This window comes from Zootermopsis nevadensis, unplaced genomic scaffold (assembly GCF_977971745.1).
Source record: "Zootermopsis nevadensis isolate Lab colony 2312 unplaced genomic scaffold, Znev_1.0 Znev_ptg000045l, whole genome shotgun sequence".
In the NCBI taxonomy this organism is placed as follows: domain Eukaryota; kingdom Metazoa; phylum Arthropoda; class Insecta; order Blattodea; family Termopsidae; genus Zootermopsis; species Zootermopsis nevadensis.
The window spans coordinates 1,759,106-1,781,182 of record NW_028259177.1 but is presented as its reverse complement, the minus strand read 5'-3'; the positions used below and the strand labels follow the sequence as shown (position 1 = coordinate 1,781,182).

At 38.3% G+C, this 22,077-nt stretch overlaps 1 protein-coding gene across 1 annotated transcript in view; it reads right to left on the bottom strand.

The window, feature by feature from the left end:
* Positions 1-405: 405 nt before the first annotated feature.
* LOC147871614 (TBC1 domain family member 4-like) overlaps positions 406-22,077 on the bottom strand; it is a 259,104-nt gene continuing 237,432 nt past the window's right edge. The window contains exon 8 of the mRNA XM_087360629.1: positions 406-637. The gene's annotated coding sequence lies outside the window, so the exon portion shown is untranslated. The remainder of the gene's footprint in view (positions 638-22,077) is intronic.

Here is a 22,077-nt window from a genome sequence, read left to right as displayed (position 1 = left end):
TTATGTGTAAGCATATATCTGACAGACACATAGGGTAATAATATCGTTCAATGTACGAGAAACATAATCTTATTACTCCACACAAGAACAATAACACATCTACTATAAAATCTATTTAGCAATTAAAAATAAAGGTTGGGGGTGGAGAGTGCTTCGAGTTCAGTAGCTTTAAACTTAAAAGTCTCTGAGGTAATCCAAACAGTACCTCTGTCCAGGGCTCTTGTCGGACGAGGCGATACTGCCCCTCTTGCTTCCAGTTCCTGACCGCATCTTCGGCTTCCCCACCTTGTCCATCCTCCTCACCGTCTTCCTCCCTTGAGGTTACGAGGGACTGGACCCCGCACTGCCGCGGCGAGGATTCACTGACACTCCCTTCCGACATTGTTCCGCCTGCAAAACCGCTCGCCGTGGTGTCATCTCCTGCAGTGGATGAAGACGTCTGCCCAGGGGGCCCTGATGACGGCCCAGGTCCGATCCCCGTGCTGTCCACCATCATGGGGCGATGGCGTCGCAGAGCTGACGGCGGTAGCGGAGAGGACGAAGATGACGAGGAGGCAGGACCGCAGCCCCCGCCCCAACTTTCCGGGGAATGGTGGAGGTGGTGGTGAGCCGAAGAAGACCCTTCCACTTCTTCCACCTGCACACAAGAAGACAGCCAGATAAGTCTCCTGTACACTGAACTAGTTGCCAGTCATTACGCATACTTCATTCCCTAGTTTAAATTTCTTCAAGACGTATCAAATTAACAGGTTATTTCAAAAACTATGGCGTCAAAAGTAAAATTGCAGCTTAGATGCAGAGGTCTGCGTCGTGTCCAGGGTGTGGCAGTTCAAATTACGGGCTGCAGACAGGAATGTTCATATTCCTCGAATGATTTTGTGCCCTGTTTCTGTTATCATTAAGTGCTGTACAAACAACGAAATAAATTCATTCACATTAAAATATTATAACATGTTTTTAGAACGTTATAGTTTATCATCATAAATTCTGTAGCAAGAAATAAAGAAAAAATCTGGTTGTTTTCCTGGATGTTGTGCCGTATGATCTTCACACTCGCCGTCTCCTGTCTCACATCTACGTTCATCTCAGATGAACACGCTTTATTAATTTCTCCCTTTCCGACTTTCTGAAGCAAGAAGAAAGAAATGCCACATTTATGACCGAAAGATAAAAATGTAAACGTCAGAATTTGAGTGACAGGGCCTTTCGTTACACAGAAACAAAGAAACGTTGTTGAAGTGAAGATAATGGTAAATATTTACACAACTGTCTTTCCTCAATGGAATCACAGCAGTTACAACATGTAAACAAACGAAGACGACGAGAGTTTCGCCATCTCAGGGGCGTTACTGCCACCCGCAACACAACTCTGCTGGACGTAAAATCATGGATTCTTGCGACTGGATTCTGGGCCACGAAGTAACGCACTGATGGTATTGAGATAAACATGAAACTACTGTTATAGAACGAAATGACAAGTATGGAAACTGAGGCCTACTTATAACGTAACAATTACGGCGCGTTTAACAGAATTTTATCCTTGACTTTTGTGGCTGGCCGACGGATACCCCATCGTCTTACATTGGGGTTCAGAAACGCAAGAAAGTCTTCGTGTGAGGTGCCCGTTATTGTTGTGTGATTCTGATGAAAACTGGAATAAGTGAAAAACTTTTGTATAACCTCCCAATATCAAATTTCATTAGCATATTTTCAACCGTTCTGGAGTTGTTACATGCGTACAGACGGACGGGCAGCAGATCAATTTATCCCTCTTCCAATAAGATCCGTGCTATCACACTGACCGCATACTGCATTTTTGGAAAACACTCAATCAATATATTCGCCCTGAAGATGGCTACTGCCATGTTTGCTGAAACGACGCGTCTTACCCCCGAAAGCCGAAGTTTTGTGGACGTATATTATTCTAGGGTTTAAAGCATACACGCCCTTTTAAAAACAGACCTTAAAGTGGAGTCAGGAATGGAATTTTCTGAACTTCAGGTCTTTCAAACTTTTTCCTTTCACACTTCTCACACACAAACATCAGTTACACGTCAAATAATATTTCTAGCCGAATTTTAAAGCGTGTATCGATTTACAACTTGTCGGGGTAATGTGCTAGTGAAAAGAGGATTTTACTTTCCCTTTTATCTTGCTACGTGAGATAACTGTATACGAGTTGATCTAAGTTGGAGTAAAATTGTTATCGAAATGGAGAACACGAACAGAAACATATGATCCGGGATTCGTATAAACCTGCATAACAGAGATTCGTATTACCGGCACTAATAAAAGTAACTCTCTTTCGGCTATCACACCACTGTATCTGTTATGTGCCCTTAAATAAAACAGAATCCTCAGAACACCGTAACTGAATTACTTAAAACACTTGGATCGTATCATAAATCACTTCTCGCGTGCTTCCATAACAACGCTTTGTGTATTTTATTACTCTTGTGATCGCTGGTGTGTGATGCAGTGGATATGTAGGTTTGATATTAAAAACGTCTCCTGCAGAGTTTCCGCTCATCTGCGGCATTGAATCTGCTGATATCAATCTGTAAAGTACTATGCTTTAGTACGATTTTGTAGAAAGAGGTTCATGAAAACAATGGACTAACTGCATAGCTATAAATTGTGGTTATAAAAGAAATCCTTTCTCTAACCATATTATTCTTGCTTCGAAACTTCGATCACAGATTAAAATCATTTTTGTATTAATTAATTCGTGTCCCGTAATCATTATCTCGGAAATAATGTAATATTTATTGAAGTATTATGTTGTGCCTCCCAATGTGAGGGAAGAACATATATTGTGGGTGTTTCAGAACAGGGTTTTGGCGATATTTTTACCTGAGAGGAACGAAATACCAGAAGTAATAACTATGATGCTGAGGGAAATATTAATTTGTGATCGTCGCCGAATATTATAAGAGAAAACAAAACAAGGAGGGGAATGCAGACGAGCATGTAGCACGCGTGGGGCAGAAGAGAACCGAATATGGAAATTCAGTGTGGAATCCTAAAGGAAAGAAACTATTTAAATCTGGAACAGAAACTCGATCTTATAGAAACAAAATATTAGAGAGTGACTCTTCAGAGCACGGCAATGAACAATCTATTTAAACAAAAGGCTGAAATTTCTTGGCAAACGACTATTATTTTACCAAGGAGGACTCTGTTCCATAGAATTAGAGATAGAACTATTTATCATTTTCAAAAGTCGCAGTACTGAAGTAGGTTTACGTGGGAGTGATAGAAACACGCAAAATTTCTATCCACGTTAAAAGCAAAACGACAATAAACATAGAAAATTCTACCACACAGGTAGAACTTGTCATGTTTCAATTTTATCTCTAAAAATTCAATATTGTTATGTGAAAGGTCAAAATTTCCATTCCGTTGTATTTCATTCTTAAATCCTGCCTCTTAACTCGTAATAAGGCGCCGAGAGTATGAAGATAAATTACATGTTGTACGACACTCTAGCGTGAGCAAAGAACACCGCATGGATTCGCTCAAGTATGTCTGTATGTCTGCGTATGGAAGTTTCCAACGTGCATGATCGGGGTTCACTGTCCCTCCAGAAAGTACACCTTATGGATCTTGTTCTCAGTGACAAAACGCAGAGTTTTGAGGTCTCTGAATGACGGAGAATTCACTGCGAGTGTACTGACTGATACATACACGAGTTCATCATTAATGTAGATGGAAACAGGGGGTATTATGTTCTAACCTACTCTACGCCCTCTGTTATTAGAGTAGCATTAGACATGTGATATGTAATAGGCTCACACCAAGTGACTAACTCGCCAGGCGGATCGCCTCATACAGACTGCAGCATACGATCGATGTCTCGAACTGTGTAATAAATTAAAAACAAATTAATCCGCCTCACTCGCATTCATCGTGTGGAACAGAAACTGCTGTTTGTTAGGAACTTTGTCGGTATGGTTTACAACATGTGTGCTAGTTATGTAAATAGTATTAGGGATTAAGGAATAGTTATGTAGAGTAGCGTTAGTGAGTAGTTGTAGTAAGCAGTAGTGCTAATAGTGCTACGTATGTAAGGACTGTGGCCGTGAAAACCTAGTGTTAGGCGGCCACAGATCTCTGTATATAGTTCTAAACCAAATATATTATTTCAATATTTATTTCAACATGTGTACAAAGGGTTTGAAGGAATTACTTCTTTTAATTCACCATATCCTTAAAATTCTCGGTGGCAAAAAGAAACCCCATTTATTTAAAATATATTCTAATATTATCCTCCTAATTTACTCCCAGGTCTTCGATGTGGCCTTGTCTGTCCAGAATTTCCAACCAAATTTTGTGCGTAATTTTTGTCTCCACTATGCGCGCTACATGAACCACCCATTTCATCTTGGATTAGATCCCAATAATGTTTTACGAAGAGTAGGCCTACAAATGATGGAGCTCCCCATTAAGCAATTTTGTCCAACCTCCTGTCACTTTATCCCTCATAGATCCGAATTTTCTCCTACATATCCTGTTCAATCTGTATTCTTCCGTTAACGTGACAGACCAAGATTCATACCCAGAGAAAACAACAGGTACAACGTCAGTTTTGTATATTTTCACGTTTGTGTATTAGACAACAGATGAAAAGGTGAATGCTCTTAATCACATTGTAATACGTATTATCCATATTAAACCTGTTTTAATTTGAAGATATCCGTCTTCTGGGTTATTGCGCTGTTTTAATTTCCTCATGAGTGAAATTTTAATTACTTACCATCGTTCGCAAATATGTGAACTTTCGACACAAAGTTTTGGACCTCGACGTTGGTACGGTAGATTGAACGTCGATACACTGTAGGGACGAGCAGTACTTGTAACACAGTGTGACCCGAAGAGTAACAGATTGATTGAAAACTTTTCACTACGAAGTTCAGGAGGCCCTGACCAGGGTGCCTAAAAGGCCCAGGTCTGGGGGCGGTACCCTCCCTCTCGAAAAACTCTCGTAGTCTACGAGACGTAGGACTGAAAGTAGCAGAAGCCGTACAAAGGAGCCCTTCAATATTGAACTTCTAACTGAAAGTTGATTCCTGTCATCAGGGAGCCAGCAGTTCTGCGCCCGCCCCATCTGCATATATACATACAACACATTTTGCTAAGTGAGAGCGCCGACGTAAAATCCAGATACAGTTCCCCTATATTCTGATCCAGTCACGTAAATTTCGGGAAACCAGACCGGTTAGAGGTGTTGCCAACATAAGCAGGGCGGATCACTAACAAGACTGGGGCTGCATGACAAGAAGGAAAGGAGAAGTGTAATTCGGAAAGCTTTTACTGTCTATGTCCCCATCACACCATTACGGTCGTCAATCAACAAGAATAATGGATTTCAAAACACAGTCAGGCACTTCATTTACTCGTCAGCACAATGACACAAGTGCACATTTAATATCCAGTATGTATAGAGGGGATATCTGAAGCCACTGTCTTGGGTTTAGAATAGAGAAGGCTGTTTACCTGCGACGCTGCACCAACTGCCGATATTGTGACCTTACATGGTACAATATAAAAATAAGCAAACTAACAAACTATCAACACTATAAATGACACTAGTTCCAAACGCGTTTCGACCTCAACAGGTCATCATCTATTGGCAGAAAGTGGATTTATAAATACAGCCGTGTTTTAAACATTTCTCTACATTGTATATTACAGTAAACATAACCTCATAAAATCTAATTATTGCTAGCATGTTTAGCTTTTGAAGTCAAACCGTCTAAATATTTATAAATTTAGTGCGTACCGCAAAGAAAACACTTCACCATTGTAAAGAAAAAGTTTAAATAAAAATCTCTGTTTACAGCGAGAATCACACGATATGCGTAAACACACAATTCAGAGTTAATAATTATTGAATCAGGTGGGGAATATGTTTACCACTGGGATACAAAGGGTTAAACAGACCTCTATATTATACGAAACTTAAAGCTTAAAACAGTATTTAAAAGACAAACTATTATCACCCAAAAGAAACCTTTATAATCAAAATTTATTAACGGCAGAGTAGGTCTATAAAATAATTTAGTTGTCAAAATCTCTCGTGTTCTCCGGTTGATAAACAAGTGTAAAATGCATTAATTATAATTGCATTATCTAGTAAGGACTGGAAGATAAAAACATTTAACTAAAATTACAAAATGTCCAAAAATTAGCGGATGATTTGAACTTCCCACGAGGAAGAATAAGAAGACAAGACGGACTGGTCCTTATTTCGTAACATTTCAGGTTCTCACTGCTGGGAATCTGGGGTTTTGCTATGTGTAACGCGGTAGAAGTTTGCAGACGTTTGACGGGGGCAATCCTGAAACGTAGCTCAGATGTAACAGTTTCTTGTAGGAAGCTTATGAAACTAACATCAATAAATTAATTAACCCAGTAAATAAATAACTTACAATAAAGTAATTGTTACAGCAAATAAATTGTTATGGCAAAACATTAACAGAAATACTGACAATATTACTCTGAATTAGGTGAATTCTCTGCTGATACGGGTTTCTTTAACTGTCTCAAGTTCAGAATATACTTTTCGCAAATATAAAATGTGCATACGTCGGAAACAAGGAATGTCATCCGAGTCAGAACGTGACAGATTCGTCTTCGGTGCTACAGAGGAATGCAAGATTACGTCGGTTTACACTTCACTGGGACATAAAAGAATACTAAAATAAGAAAGGTAAACGTGTGCGGAGAAACGAGTTGCTGAAGAAACAAAACAAAGACTTTCAATAAAGCCAGTGTTATATCAGGGGTAGAAGGAATATAAAGATACGAGCTTACAATACAGCTGTTTTCATTGAATCTTGTATCCAGATAGAGCTTGTCAGCATGATAATACAAGATTCATTTTACTGAATCTAATTTAAAATATGAAACGGCAGAAAAATATTGTAAGTAATGTACTCGTTTAGATTAACCTCTGGAGAATTTCTTCGGTTCATCTGGCAGACTTCAATAAATGGAGGGCAAAAACTGAACTGGACTTTTATGTACTTTTCAGATTTGATGTCGTGAACGTTCGTGCTTAGACGGGGGCTACGTGCAAAGCTTAAAAGACCTATAGGAAGATAAGAACGTTGCTGCGTTGGACTGAAAACTGTAGACGTTTTAAAAAACGCGTTTTAGTCTTCTCCCAGGGAAGTAAAGAATTTCTGAAACTTCTTCCGCTTTAAACCTTTATTCGCTTTAAATTCTGTGCTGCATTCATGGACTAAAATTCACGCAGTTCTAAAAATTAAGTCTCGAATAAACTTCTTTATCACTAAGAGCTTCTGCAAGAGCACTGACTCCTATTAAAACATTTCGAACATATATTTTAACATCGTCTGATTATGGAATAAAGTAATACAACTTCATTCCTTTCAAATAATCGCGGTTATGGGGCAAGAGACATAGCCCTTCGTCCGCCATAACCTTAAAATAATAAATATCATACATTTCTATAGTCTCTATGAAGAGAATACTAGAAGCCATGCGATGCAAACACTAGTCTGTTTCAAATAATGTCAACATGGCGATGGTGCGAATTTAAAAAGTAGGTTACATTAGCACCAACGTCGTTCAATGCAGGCTCTTAAAACGTAAAATGTTGACCAAGTGTTTTATAATGAGTTTTATATTATTGTAGCTATTTAGTAGACTAACAATGCTACAACTATTAAATCCTTCGTAAATGATTCATCAGCTCAACAATGCTGCACAATGTCATGACAGAATCGGTTTATTAGTCATTCAGATACATGTATTAAACACTGAACTAACAAAATACACCTCATCGATAGGATAAATTCGTTAGATAGTAGAAATACATCCGCTGTGTTAAAACTGTCACCAGTAAACAGTTAATTCCACTCAAAGCACGGATTATAAAGTAGGCGTATTCATACAAACAGAAGAAAGAATCAATAAGTTTTTGTTTACATAAAACAATAACTGAAATTACATCGGTACCAGAACATTCACAAATATAATACAACAGAAATAATTTAAAAAAAGGGGCACGACTGTGTGCTCGTAACTCAAATCATTACGTTCTTTATTTTAATTTGATAAAACGCAGACGATGTACATGGGAAGCCACGCCCATCCTTCAGAATATTACATATCCTATACGTATTTGATGAGACTGGTGGTGCAGTCTGCACCAAAGCTGCTATTTTAGTTCGTATTGTCCAACTACAATTATCAATTTATATTAAACTAAACCGAAATGTGTCAAATCTATAAGAAACACTTCATCATATCAACCTCCAAAACGTTCACGACATAAACATGCAGAATTCATCACTTACTATACGCCACGTCTTGCTAAAACCGTTACTGATATGCAGGAAAAACAGAGTATTCAGTGTGATGTTTCCATAGTCTTACGTCGCTAGAGTCAACAATAGACATATCAGCTTCCGAAAGTCGTAATGGTAAATTTAGTATTGTTAAAAAGGATCTGCATAAGATTGCTGCTTTCAAGTGCGACAAGACTGTCGCACAGCTAAATAAATAACCGATAAATTGCCTTCATCTAAGCGACACAGTCACTCCATTTTGGACCACGTTTATCAATTAAGTATTCGTCGTTACATGAACACACACAAACAAAATATATTGGGAATTTTGCACTGAACTTTCAAATTTCAAACTAAGATTTTACACGCACGTACGGTAAATGTTTTTATTTGTAATATTTAGTCAGTATTATTGCTTCATATGTAGAACCAGGTAAATTATTAAACTCTTCAGTTATTATTAAATATAAACAATTATATCACATCTAAATGTAACATCAACTGCCTCTACGACACGTCCGTAAGTTTCAGAAGGAGCAGGCAGCCTCAGATGTGAAGGACAGCAGAATATAGAAGATGGCTGTCTTCTGAGATATTGCACCTTGTGGTCTCGTAGAAAGTTACCAACATTTCAGAGGTGCTTACTGCCTCCATCATCATTGCGATGAAATGGATTCACCCATTAACACCTCTGAAACGTCGGTCAATTTCTTTAAGATTATATGTCACAAAATTCCAGAAGACAGCAGATTTTGTCGGGTTGTCGGTACACCTTCTGTCGCCTTGAGTGCCCAGCAACTTCTCCGACATGACTGTGTAGCTAATAGTCTAAACGAGTATTTGCAGGCGCTCAGTGTTCTCTGAATCGGATTACGGAAATAAGTATAATGGAAATACAGTATACTAATGAAGAAATCAGAGCTCCACATCCGCACGTACATTTAATCTAACCTACTACTACGCTGATTTCCTAAAGTGCATTCTCTTAGCTTATATCACACTAATTAGTTATGCAAGCAAACAAGCACCTAGGTACAAATCTTACAAAAGAAATACCATTGTTCGCCACAGAACAAGGTTACTAGACTAGCAGCACAGTGTTAATGAGATGAATCAATTTCTACGTCACAATATCCCAGAAGGCAGTCGTCTTCAACAAACAAAAGTAGTCAACTTGCCGGAGATTGGAAAATGGTGTATTCTCTAGAGCAGTGGTATTCAAACGTTTTTGTTCGCGTACCCCCAGATATAATTTCTCTTCAATTCTGTGCCCCCGAAGTTGTTGGTGTATAATTCAAGTTATACATAGTATATAATCTACACCTAAAATAAATTAAATAAATTACATTACTGATTTTTCAGTGTTCATCATAAAATAATATTTTTTTTTAAATTTCACGTACCCCCGGGGGTACGCGTACCCCAGGTTCAATACCACTGCTCTAGAGAACCTCAAATCCCAAGTAACTCGAAAATCGATTCAGATTGTCATGATGCCACGCACATTTATTTTCCACAGAATCAAGTATCAAATTAAACTTATTATTTTCATGAGATATTATTATTATTATATTTATTATTTTCAATGAAGTTTTTATTTTCTGATGCCAGAGAAGACATAAGCAAATAGGTAAAACTGTTGTAAACATTGCATTTGTAAAACTCACATGTTCTACCGTAGATTATACACCGTCTATTCCATTACATCAGACTGTATCAAAAATTTCATTCATACTAGAAAGTAGAGAATACTTCTTGTAGACAGAAATTCGACTTTTTTGCAAATCTTCTTTCCTACTTATTCCTCTTTGCTTTGAGAACTCTGAAGTGGAAGCGGGAGTAAATCTTTAACTTTGCTATTTCAAAGCTGTTGCTGAATCTACGTAAAAAGCTCTTATCGCTTTCCGTAATAGCAATGACGAGACCTTTGTTGGGGTCACAGCTTGTAGTACTGCAGTGCGCACAGAAGGGCGTATCAGGAAGTTGGCGGAGTGCGTGAGAAGAGACGTGGTAGGTCACTGGTACTTCAAGGTTTAATTATCAGAAGCATAATCTTGTACGACGTCACAAAAATATATATACACACAAGGTTAATATCCCGCATCACATGTTTGTACATATTTTTGTAATTGTAATAAATAGGAGAAAATATTCTGGTGTTTTCAAGTTTCATAAACTGAGACAGTTCAAAATGAAACATTGGTTTTGTTTCTAACTCTGAAACATAAAACACGGCGCTATAACTCAGAAGACTCAAGATTCTAACAGCAGTTAACAATATCAAACATAATTGCATAGTTAGAACAGCTTTAAACGTACAATAAAAACATACAACTTACATTAGCCATTTTACAGATTGGCGTCTGTTCGTGTCAATGGGTAGTCTGCACAAAGAATATCACCAATAAAGCGAAGCCAGGATCGAGCATTATCTATCTTATGCAGTCTCTACGTACGACAGCTAAAAGGCCCACTGAGAATGGGTTCTACACAACATCTCGGTAAGATCACTTAGTACTGAAATATAAATCACACAGACGTTTATAACTTAAACAGAAAGTGACAGGATAACTAAGGTATATTCCTGAAAATACATCAGGCGGGTTTTGATCAACGCCTTTTATTACAAGGAAGATGCGTCAGTGCGAAAATAAATTTTTATGTCAACCCTTTCCAGCTTTACTCACCGTCCACACTGAACCATAAATACATTACGTGACAAAAGCGAGGCAATCCTTTGATAAATGAGTCTCAACACATCCAAATAAAACACCTCCTCTCCAAATATATCAATGTGGCAATTGTACACGTCACTGTCAAATACGTTTATGACATGAGAGAAGGCAAAAAATTAGCTCCCTTTGTTTCAATTATGGATTCAGTTATATTGGGTCCTCGGGTAGATTTATTTTATGCAAGCGAAAATTTTAGTAGACAAAGTAATTTGTCTTTCTCGAATAAAAACGTTCTTCTTGTGTCACCATTTCTTGAGATGTCTTAATAAATTGTTTAGGTGTAAAAAAGTGATTCACAAAAGCCTTCATTAGTTAATGGACCTCTTAAAACGGCCAGTTTCTTAGTATGTAGCTCTAGGAGTTTGCGAGTTACAACCTAGAAAGCACGTGTGGGGAAGATGTAGTGCTATATTTTAAGGCCTAGAATGACTAAGGAACACTATACAAATCTAAATGAGGATAGTCAATCTCCAGATACTTGGAGCGCAGCACCAAAGACATTTTGTGAAATGTCCTTAAATTCTGTTTGACGAATTAATCTTCGAAAATTATACAGGTTTTGTCCGGCCACTTTTATTTACAATGCATATTTAATAGGGCCGTTACAAAACGAATACCTCAATTTAATTGCGACAATTGGGGAACTAGCGCTGAAAAATACGTGAACTTTACATAGTGATAAACAAATTTCGGAAAGATTGGGAACATTGTGTAGATCTTTGAGATGATATTCAACAACTCACACATAGTAATATGTAAGTTCTCTGAATACAAATTTTGACATTTTTGTAGCATTTAAGAAAAACAATTTAATTCTCATCACCTTCAAAATATACATAAATTAAATTCAAAGCTACCACACAAACTAGGCGTTTAGAGAAACTTAGACGTCATAACATTTTCTCGGAACTTGACACGGGTTACTTCTACTGACCTTTTATGGCTCTGATCATTAATAAATGATCTGAGATTTGATGTTCTCAAGGCAGTGAAAATTTTAAAGTTGGTCTTCTAGGTTATAATAAGACTGTGTGGACTTATATGCAAATGCCAACGTTTCAGAGGAACAGATTGCCCCCGTATTCAGAGCCGACGTAAATTAAGCCTTGAATTTACTGAAGTTGTTAGTCAGTCCTGAAGAAGGAATCAGTATATTTATCCGAAACTCGAAGCAAATGTGTATTCACGTCGTCATGTATCCCTGTGGAACGCAAAATATGTAGCGTCAGACTTTCCTGTCTGCTGATAGCACCAGTGCCATTGATCAGACACTGGCCTTCACAGTGAGAGTTCCTTTGATGATGCAGTTCAAACAGTGTTCACAGTAAGAAAGGTTAGGGTTATCCCCAAATGTCACTATCGCAGCTTGCCAACCTCTGCACATATATCCCTAGAGACGGAAACTCGCGTAGATATAATATGTTGCTTCATACGGAACTGAATATGAATTACAGATGTTCCTCTGCTACTGCTTTTTCACGAATACAAGTCCGGAGTACCTTAACCTCACTGTTAAATATTGCTTTTGAAACAGACTCTTCTTCTTCGGCTCTAATGAACTCGGCCCAATGCGTTGTCCAGATTTAGAACTGACTTCTTGAAGTACAAATCAAAAGAATTCTGTGATAATGTACCATGTAGCCTGACAGAAGTTTACCAACGTTCCAAAGAGCTTACTACCCTGAAACGTCGGTAAACTACCAGACTACACGGCGAAACGTGCAAGAAGAGTGTCGTCTTCATACACGCCGCAGTGGGAATTTGAAGACAAAAGATATGAATAATTTTACACAACTGATAGGATCCCTTAGATGGGGAATCGGCTAATTACGTACACATAACAGTAAGACAGAGAAAAGAGGCGGGTATACATCCATGTATCAAATGTGATTCGAACCCACGATTCCAGTATTACATTGAAGTCCTAACACTTTTCTAGCATTCCAAACACTGCGCAGGTCAGTTGTCTACATAAAATTAATCTCATTGGTCAAAGAAACTTTATTTTTTAAGCAAAGAATAATATATATCACTATTAATTTTGAGAAACTTGTTGTCATGAAGATGACGAAGAGATTCCCCGCCATATATGAAGCCCGAAATTTCGTGAGGGTTCAAAGTGCCCCTTGGTGGACCCATGTTCCGTTACGTAACATGTGACGAGGTGTCAGCTCCCGTCCAACCCTCAAGCTAAAGGACCACTTTCTTCGTCTGTCTGTAAATGCTTATTCAGTGCCTTCATCCAATGCTATAGAAAATATCAAGAGGCCGTTTCCAATACTTGCAACATGAGGGCGCTCCGTACCGTGGCGATGACAGGCTCACTAACACTTCCCTTGCAGAACGCAAGTTTCATTTGTCGCCTGCAGCAAAGAAAGACTAATGGGGACAGACAAAGATTACATGGCGCGGGAGCATTAATTCTGTCTCCTCCGATCTTCCTTCACACACTTACGCTGTAATTGTGTCAAAGGAAGTTAAGTGGAGCAATTCTTTTCCGTTAATTTCTCTCCCCTAATTCGAATTGTCATTCTTCGTTTCTTTCTTCGACTTACTCAATTTCACGTTCCCATTCCACATTTTCTGCCAATATTCTCTGCATCGATGAAAAGACTTACTTGGTAAAGAAGTTAAGACAGCGACAAGTGGAGGGGTTAAATCAAAACTAAAATTATGAAATTTGTACGAACCTCAGAAAAATGATTTCACCCAGATGACAGTACAGATATAATTCCAGAATAGAACAATCAAAGGATATAAAGCGATATCGAACATGGACAATGAACTCAACTTCTGGCATTATTTCATGATCTTCGCCAGCAACGGATATTTACATTTTACCATCGAAGATTTTCAGCTTCCTGTGCCATACAGACGCAGTATAGCGATAAATACAGGCCTGGAGGGATGTGTGAACAGGACATTGCCTGGAAATTGGTGTCTCGTTGCCGAAAGATTCGTGCAGTCTCCGTACCATCTCTCGGAACGCACCACAAAGGTGAGTCTCTGAAATGAAGAGGTTTCTACGTGACGAGCATCATGAAGACTCGGTACAAGGAAAAAGACACTCTAGAAAGTCTTAAACGAGAGTTTAAATTATGGTTTCATCCTAAACGATGTGCCTTAAGTATATAACGCAGAAAGGAGTGCATAAGTTTGGTGTACACAGAGATTCCAAATGCGCTGCTTGCGATCTGTAGTCCGTTATCGGTATATTAATACTCTTTGGAACAAATAAGAATTGTGAGGGCAGTGTTATGGGTCTATTCTCGAACCGATTATCTGTGTTTAAGAATCAGAACAAATAGAATTCAACGTGAAAAATTAAAGTTCCAAATTTACGTCTATAAGACGCCTCGAATATGTAAGTTCAACGCTGAGGACCTCCAAACGAGAGTTATAAATAAATAAGAAATATATTGGTATGTTTGGTGGTTAGGGGGGTGAAGAGGATGTCTCTGTAGCAGCTCCAGTGGTCCGCTGCCGCGCACAGTGGTCACCTTGGCAACAACGGGGCAGGAGGCTGTGGACACTGATGCCAACATGGCGGCGCAGGTAGTTTCTAGTCCTTTCCGCAGCTTCTCAACCCACCCGTACAGCATCGCAGAGACCGATTTCTTTTTTACGCTGCTTCCATTAGCCCATTTCGTGTTTAAATAAATTAAATAAATATCTGAGATCACAATGGTGTATGTTACCTCTATCAACGCTTGAAACAAAAGACAGATTTTCATGAAATTTTGTCCAACGTTTAAGATGGCAGCGTTTTAGGATGTTGCGCCTTGGAGTCTCCTATAAGTATATTGGCGTTTGAGACGTGCGTACTGTCTCCACACTGTTTGTAAGTCAACAATTACAAATATTTCATAGTTGCGAATAGTTGATCTGTAAGCTACTTTGCCTAAGTTATTCTAGGTGGTGGTGGTGATGATGATGATGATGATGATAATTAGGATAATAATAATAACAATAACATCAACAGCTCCAAGACTCGGTCTGTTTATTTTTCCACGAAACAAACATTTATGACGCGAGAAAGATTCAGTCTTGTGGTCATCTACACACGAATCCAGTGGGCTAATCTACGAGCGAAACTGGGTTCAAATCCTGCTCCAGGCATACGTCAGTGGCTGTTGTATTACACGGACACAAAGGAGTGACAACAAAAGACGAAAAATAAATTTCGAAAAGTGTCTCAGAATTTTTTTTCCAGTGAGTCTTGTATACAAGCACGTGCTCACACACTTTCTTTGCTGCGCTGTTTTCTTAACAAAAACTGCTCTTTATAGCAATTTACACCAAGATATGTTTATACTGTAAGATCAAACATTCAGAAACACAAACAAGTTTAATAGACTGATAACAAAATTCTAAGGCGATATTCATCTCATCGCTAGGCAAGCGTGTTAAATTCCCCTAAATCTAATAATGATTCGTGAAAGTTTCAGAAGTAATTCATGCAATTATTTAATTCCTCGATTACTAAAGAAATAAATGTGACTTCTTGTATTCGTCAGTAGCGCATAACATAGAAAAAGAAATAACTAAAAATATATAAATAAAGTTATAACAACTCTTCTAAAAACATAGTAAACTGCGCAAGAATTATTTTACAACACCAATAAAGAAAGAGAAAAAAGAGTTATTTAATAATCGCATTGGACGTGACAGACACCAAAACTCTACATTCTCTCTGGATGGAGCTGGGTCCGCACATTCTTTGTAAATGTAGTTCTTCTGTACAAATCAATCCAGGGCAAAGTGTCAGTGTGCTGTCAATAAATAGAAATGGTTCATTGTGATAGCTTGGTCTTTGATGAATGTGGCACTGTGTGACCACTACAGTCATTATATGGGACACAGAATTAGCATTATCAGATTCAAACCCGGTTGCATTGCCACTAAGAGAACCAAAAGTTTGTTGGAGGAATTTTTCTAATAAACTTTTTTACTGTGCAACAGACCTACGCTGTCCAATGAGTTAATTATTTATTGTCAGGTCTTAAAATGATTACAAGTACAGTGAAACCGAGGCAGTTTTGCGAGATATATAGAGAAATCATACACAGTCAATATGACATCTTATTTTTTCAGTGTCATTCATATACGAATTTGTCATATTACTGAAAGCCCTTTTCTTGTACTTTACCTCCTCTTAGGATCGCAGATATATTGCGCCCAGTAATAACACAGCCGCTCTGTTTTGATCTTTCTCTTATCGCCACAAGTAAGTAAATTAACAGGCTGTGTAGGTAGCAGATTTTGCGCCAGCTCGCATCCTACCCTTCATCCGATCTGCCAGATGGTGTAATCACAACAATAGTACAGCGTCTGGGTATGACAGAAACTGCTATAATGGCAAGTAGAAGAAATCTCGATCAAACATCCGGGTATGTCGCTGCTTCGTGCGCGTGACTTATCCTGTCATTGATGAAAACACTCCGTAAATGATCTGTGTAGCGCACCACACAGCTTGAAAATTTAGTTCCTATACACTTAACACCAATTCGCGAACAATTCCAACTAAAAACGGGTCTGTATCAGGGAGACTAACTAATTAAGTGTTCGTTGTTGGTCTTCTGGGTTGTAACGACGTGTGGTGATACTGTCTCCATCTTCAGGGCTGAATGACATTTTGTGTTCCATAAAGGCGGGGAATTTATTGACAAGATAAGCGATTGTTAGCTAATCAACACATATTATGCTCCATGAAGCTAGTTATAGCACATGTAGCCACTAATAATTATCGAAAACAGATCAGTGGCCACATCGCAATAAGCATTGTTTTATTAATTAATCTCTTTGCTGTTGAAGTATCCACATACGAATACAGTAATCTACATCACAGGCAGAAAGTAGTGGGTTTCGTCTTCGCCATTTGAGCAAGCCGGTCTGAAGCAATTTCAAAGACAAAGGCCAACCAGAACAACCGTCACAAACCTTCTAATGTTATCAGCACGCTTACAAAGTTCTTTCACTTCATAAACACAAAGAACTAGCCTCTAATGTAATTACCAGAAATAAAATGAATAGAACAGTTACATGGGCGCCTTGCAGATATTTCTCACCATTTGATCCGAGATTTTAATTTAAGTTAAGGGATCTTTATCGTTTCCCCTTAGGTAAGTATGTGAACATATCATTACAAGTACAGCAGATGAAATTATCAAGATTCTATTTTCATAATAAATCTCTCTTGTCCATCAGAGTATTCTGGATAACCTCAGTAGTTATTACAACGTCGTCAAATAGCACACGATTAAACTCGGGTGCTGTGTGCCGGCGCTCAAAGCACAGGCAATAAATCCAGAGAACTGAATCTGGACGACCGTGATTGCTGTTAATTCTGACGGAATTGCCAGCTGAGTTACGTTTGGCACGAAGTATTGATTTCAACTGTACTGACTGCATTCAATTGAATAAAATACTCGACACGTTTTACTGTCGCACATTAAACGCTTACTGCATCACACAAGTTGAGGTGTAGGGGAAAAAAAGTCTAACGTCGTTGTCCCGTTAACTCTTTCAAGTCGAATGGAAACTGCAAGTAACAGTTACTCTAACGGTCAGTAACACTGCGTTCTGTACAAACAAGTTTCGTACAATTATCATCTTAAACAGAGACTGTTTCCTTAAACGGCGTTAACCAATCGATCTTTCTAACGGTGGAGTGTTCGATTTCTTTGCGGTACGGACCAAATTCTTTTAGAGGAGTTTTTGCAGTGAAGGGTCTGTGTGACTTAGAAGTCGAAATGATATGTTTTTGTACTTTTAATTGCGCTCTGTGTATTTTTCATCTCGAGACTTAACAATAAAATGCAGGACTTAAAAAGCACTGAGTGCAAGAAATAATGTCGAATATTTACGATATTAATTACAATATGCTTGTCAAAGGGAATTATTCTGAAACCAAGGAAATTTTGCAAATATCAATATCTGATGTATAACAAGTGTTTCACCGAGGTATCATAGTTATCAGCTGGAGGCATTTGAAAGAAACACTGAATTTTCTGCATGTCTACTCTTCCAAATTTTAACGCACATACATAGGCCCATTTACATAAAAAAACTTCCGTCAATGCATGAAACTGATAATGCATGCATGGATTCATACATTAATACATTACTCACATACGTTTAAGTATAAAAGACACACATTCATACGTAATACTGTTGTCAATGTCAATTTATAATAAGGTAAGGTGATTACTCATTACACAATTTAATTTTGTTGCAACAAATAATTTATGGAAAACTTCGAAAGTACGAATTACTTTCGCTTTTAAAATAAGGTTAAAGTATTGTTTTATCTCGCAAAAGAGAACTTGGGCTGCTTTCGTTCTCACATAAATTAAGCGAATCAGAAAAAAAGTTCCCTTCACTGCACTGCTTTAAAACGTATGCTTAAGGTCAAGGAGACTCTTAGGGAGACCACGAAGTGTAAATCACGGCAGTTAACAACTCCTTGTTTCAGTTAACTGCATCTTTATTCTTTCAGAAGCAGCCATTCCGAACATGGTCATTGTATTTTCATTACATCTTATCGACGCAAAGTAATTGCATTTTCATATATTATTTTCCGTCCGGTTGCTTCTTACTGCTTTTATAGCTTTACTTTCATCATCTTGCCAACTTTGTCAATTTAACGGAGTGGCAATAACCACGTAACAAACGTGATGATCACGAATGCAGAATTGAATGTAAAATAGAACTTTCTAGCATTCGTTCAACTCTTAGATCTGTTGGTCTAAGCCCAGTCTCACGCTTTTCCCTAGAAATCTTCTCTTCATCACAATGAAGGGTCCAGCCGGCCTCCTATCCGATACGTACCCAACTTGTCTCCTTAGGGGTAAAGCAGACAGGGCATGAATATACCCAGTCACTTTCATATACTGCCAAAGTTAAGAACTCTTACAACAGGCTCAAAGGCAAAGAGTTCCAGTTATTCTAGATTTAGGCGCCGGAAGATGGATAAAAGGTCTGATTTACTCTCCGGTTGTCTTATTCCTGTAGCAAAAACGTGGAGTATCATGCAGTTAAGAAGCTGAGTGGCCTCAAAATCATTTGGCCCGTGACTGCAAACAAAAATCCAACAAACTGCATGTCGTGGTAGTAACGAGTTACCAACTAAAATATGCAATCAACGAGCGTAGGAGGTACAACAGAGAAACGTGGAAAGTAATTAATCACTCTTTTTCTTTAATGGATGTCTGGAGTACAAAGCGCTTCCCCTGGAAGTGGCGTTCGAGTATCCGGACTTTAAACGAAAAATTACGATTACTTTCAAAAGTGACGGTGATGTGTTAGGCCAGGCGCACGAAAAACATCGTCCGTGAATCTCACATCCTTTTTCGACGAACTTGTAATGGTTTCCTTTTAAAATATGCTCGTATAAACACCTGAATATTTTTAAGTATTAAAGAGAAGTTTTTCCGAATCTATTTTACTTCGAATATTCTGAGTTTATACTGTCACTTTGCAAAGTGAGAAGCAAAATTAAGGATTCATTTAATTTAGTCCTGTGTGCATACCCGCCCATCAAAACAGCAGGTGGTATTAGACTTGGATTGTGGTTACCTCAACCAGGGTGCCCAACAGATAGACCATCTATCCTCTTCCATCCATTTTACATGAAGAAGGAAGTAGAATTCAGCTTTCGAAACCTTGTAGTTTTTTAATGTTATAATTTAGACGACGGACAAAGCCCCAAAGAACAATCTTAATTATGAATTTTCGGGTTTCATAAAAGGCGGGAAATTTCATGACTATCTGAATAACTATCAGCTTATAAAGAATTTCGCGCCATGGAGTGAATCAGTTTTCGATAGAGATTGAGCAATGTATCTCGGTGTTTTGCAACTACAATTTAGACAAACAGGCTTGAGAAGGAATTTCCTAAATACAAAGTTTCTTATCCAGAAGTCTTTCTTGTTCTGCATATAGAAAGTCATTAGTGTATAATAGCAATATTGACACATATCCACTGATATCATCACATTAAGCACATAATTATGCGGTCTCTGCACTACATATATGAAATAAGCCCATAATGAGAAGTCATGGTCATATTTCTTTTCTATATTAACAAGTAAATTCTTTGACAATGTTTTAAGCAGTGATTATTCATAAGAGTTTGTTTGAATAAACAATGTTTCACGCTTCACACTAATTCACTCTGTTGCTATAAATATACAATACTCTTTCTACACGATACGCGTAGTTTATCCAGTCAGATCTTTCAGACCAGGATTCTCGTTTTATACGTCATCTTATATTGAAACATGTACAAAATGACATCAACTGAAACTGGCGTTTCATTGTGCAGTAACAAAATTCTATGCAGATTCAGACCGTTCCACTACCTCCAACTGTGCATCCTGAAAATGTCCTTATAAGTCAAGAATAAGTAGTTCAAACATACATTTTATTGGCTGACAGCTCAACTGCACTGGATATCGAAGATTGTTGCTGAATGTAATAACAATTTATATCCAAGCTTAAAAGCATACAGAAGTGTACATCACTTCGAGAGAGCATGAAGTTTACAAATGCCGTATTTGAAATAGGTTATATGTTAATAGAAGAAATTATATACTCAGGAAAAGTAATTCAAACCCAGGACCACCAGCACAGAAAACAGATTACTAACCACTTGGCCATTGATCCCTTCGAGACATGGCTGAATAATGTATCATAAAACATTTTGTCGTATGTCAAAGATCACACAAAATTTGCTGAAGCACACTCAATGCAAGAAGGCGTCAACGCTGAAATAAATAATTCCAAGAATGAATGTGTAAACAAATATAAGAACAAAGTTCTCCTCAAGAAAGGGCAAATGTGTTTCTTATTTTGCCCCTTTCTGGTTTGTGTGTAGTTTTATGTTTATGCGTGAGCATAAAGAAACGAGTGTCTGTGTGCATGATTTTCGCTTAGATGCTTGTTTCATTTATGTATTTGCGATTTATGTTATACTTAATGACTGTGAGTAGCTCAGAATCTACGGCTTCGAAACAGGCCTAGAGAATAATTAATGAATAATGAATTCGAAATAATATGGAACAAAGCTATCGTGGTCTAATTGAAGATACTACAACAGAACTTCAGTCAGGACAGCCCAATCCAGAGCCGAGATTTTTAGCAGCACAGCACGTAACCACCAGTTCTTGCGTATGCATGCATGTATCTGTAAATACAGCGCAGGTATCTTCCATGCCTGGGTGTGTTGCCATGCACGTTATATGAAAATGAAGTCGTAGTATGTTTTCTTAATTACCAAGCCTCAGATAAACAGCCATTGCTCCGCTGTGACTCACCGCACGTGTATCTCGAATATTGGCTACTCGGCAGAAAGCAGTTTTGGTGGCAACTGTACCAACACAGTCATAATAAAGTTATAGACGAATCTCGCCAGCGGTAAATCAGAGCAATTTATACCGTAACATCGTATAAGGAAGGTTTCACGGGAGAAATCTCAGTGTGGGAGGAGAAGAAACCGGAAACGTCTAAATTATTAATGGAGCGAGCAAAGTAAGGACCAGTGGACGGAACGCGAAATCCAAGTGACCTGGTTCCTGAATCGGCAGCTGACAGAATATTTTATAATTTTCATCAACGTTTTGGCTTCCAGCGTATCTGCAAAACTCCTACGAAGTTAAAACTTACGCACAAAAACAAATAAAAGTGACTATCTTACGAGTTGGGCCAAAGACTATGGTAGAAGTAGACCTGGGGTTTCCACGGCGGTGAGTACGTTTAAGAGGTCCTTGCTGCCTCCATCATCAGGGCCTGCAAGGACCCCTCAAACGTTGGTAAACTTCTATTGGACTACACAGCGCTAAAATCCAGAAGACAGCGATCTTAATAAGGTAGAAATTTACTAAAACTTCAGGCTTCCTGCGTCCATCATCAGGGCGATCACCTCCCCGAAAATAGAGGCAGCATTCACCTCTAAAACATCGAAAAACTTCTACTAGACAATTACCACACGACGCAACAACGCAGGAGACAGCCATCTTCACACT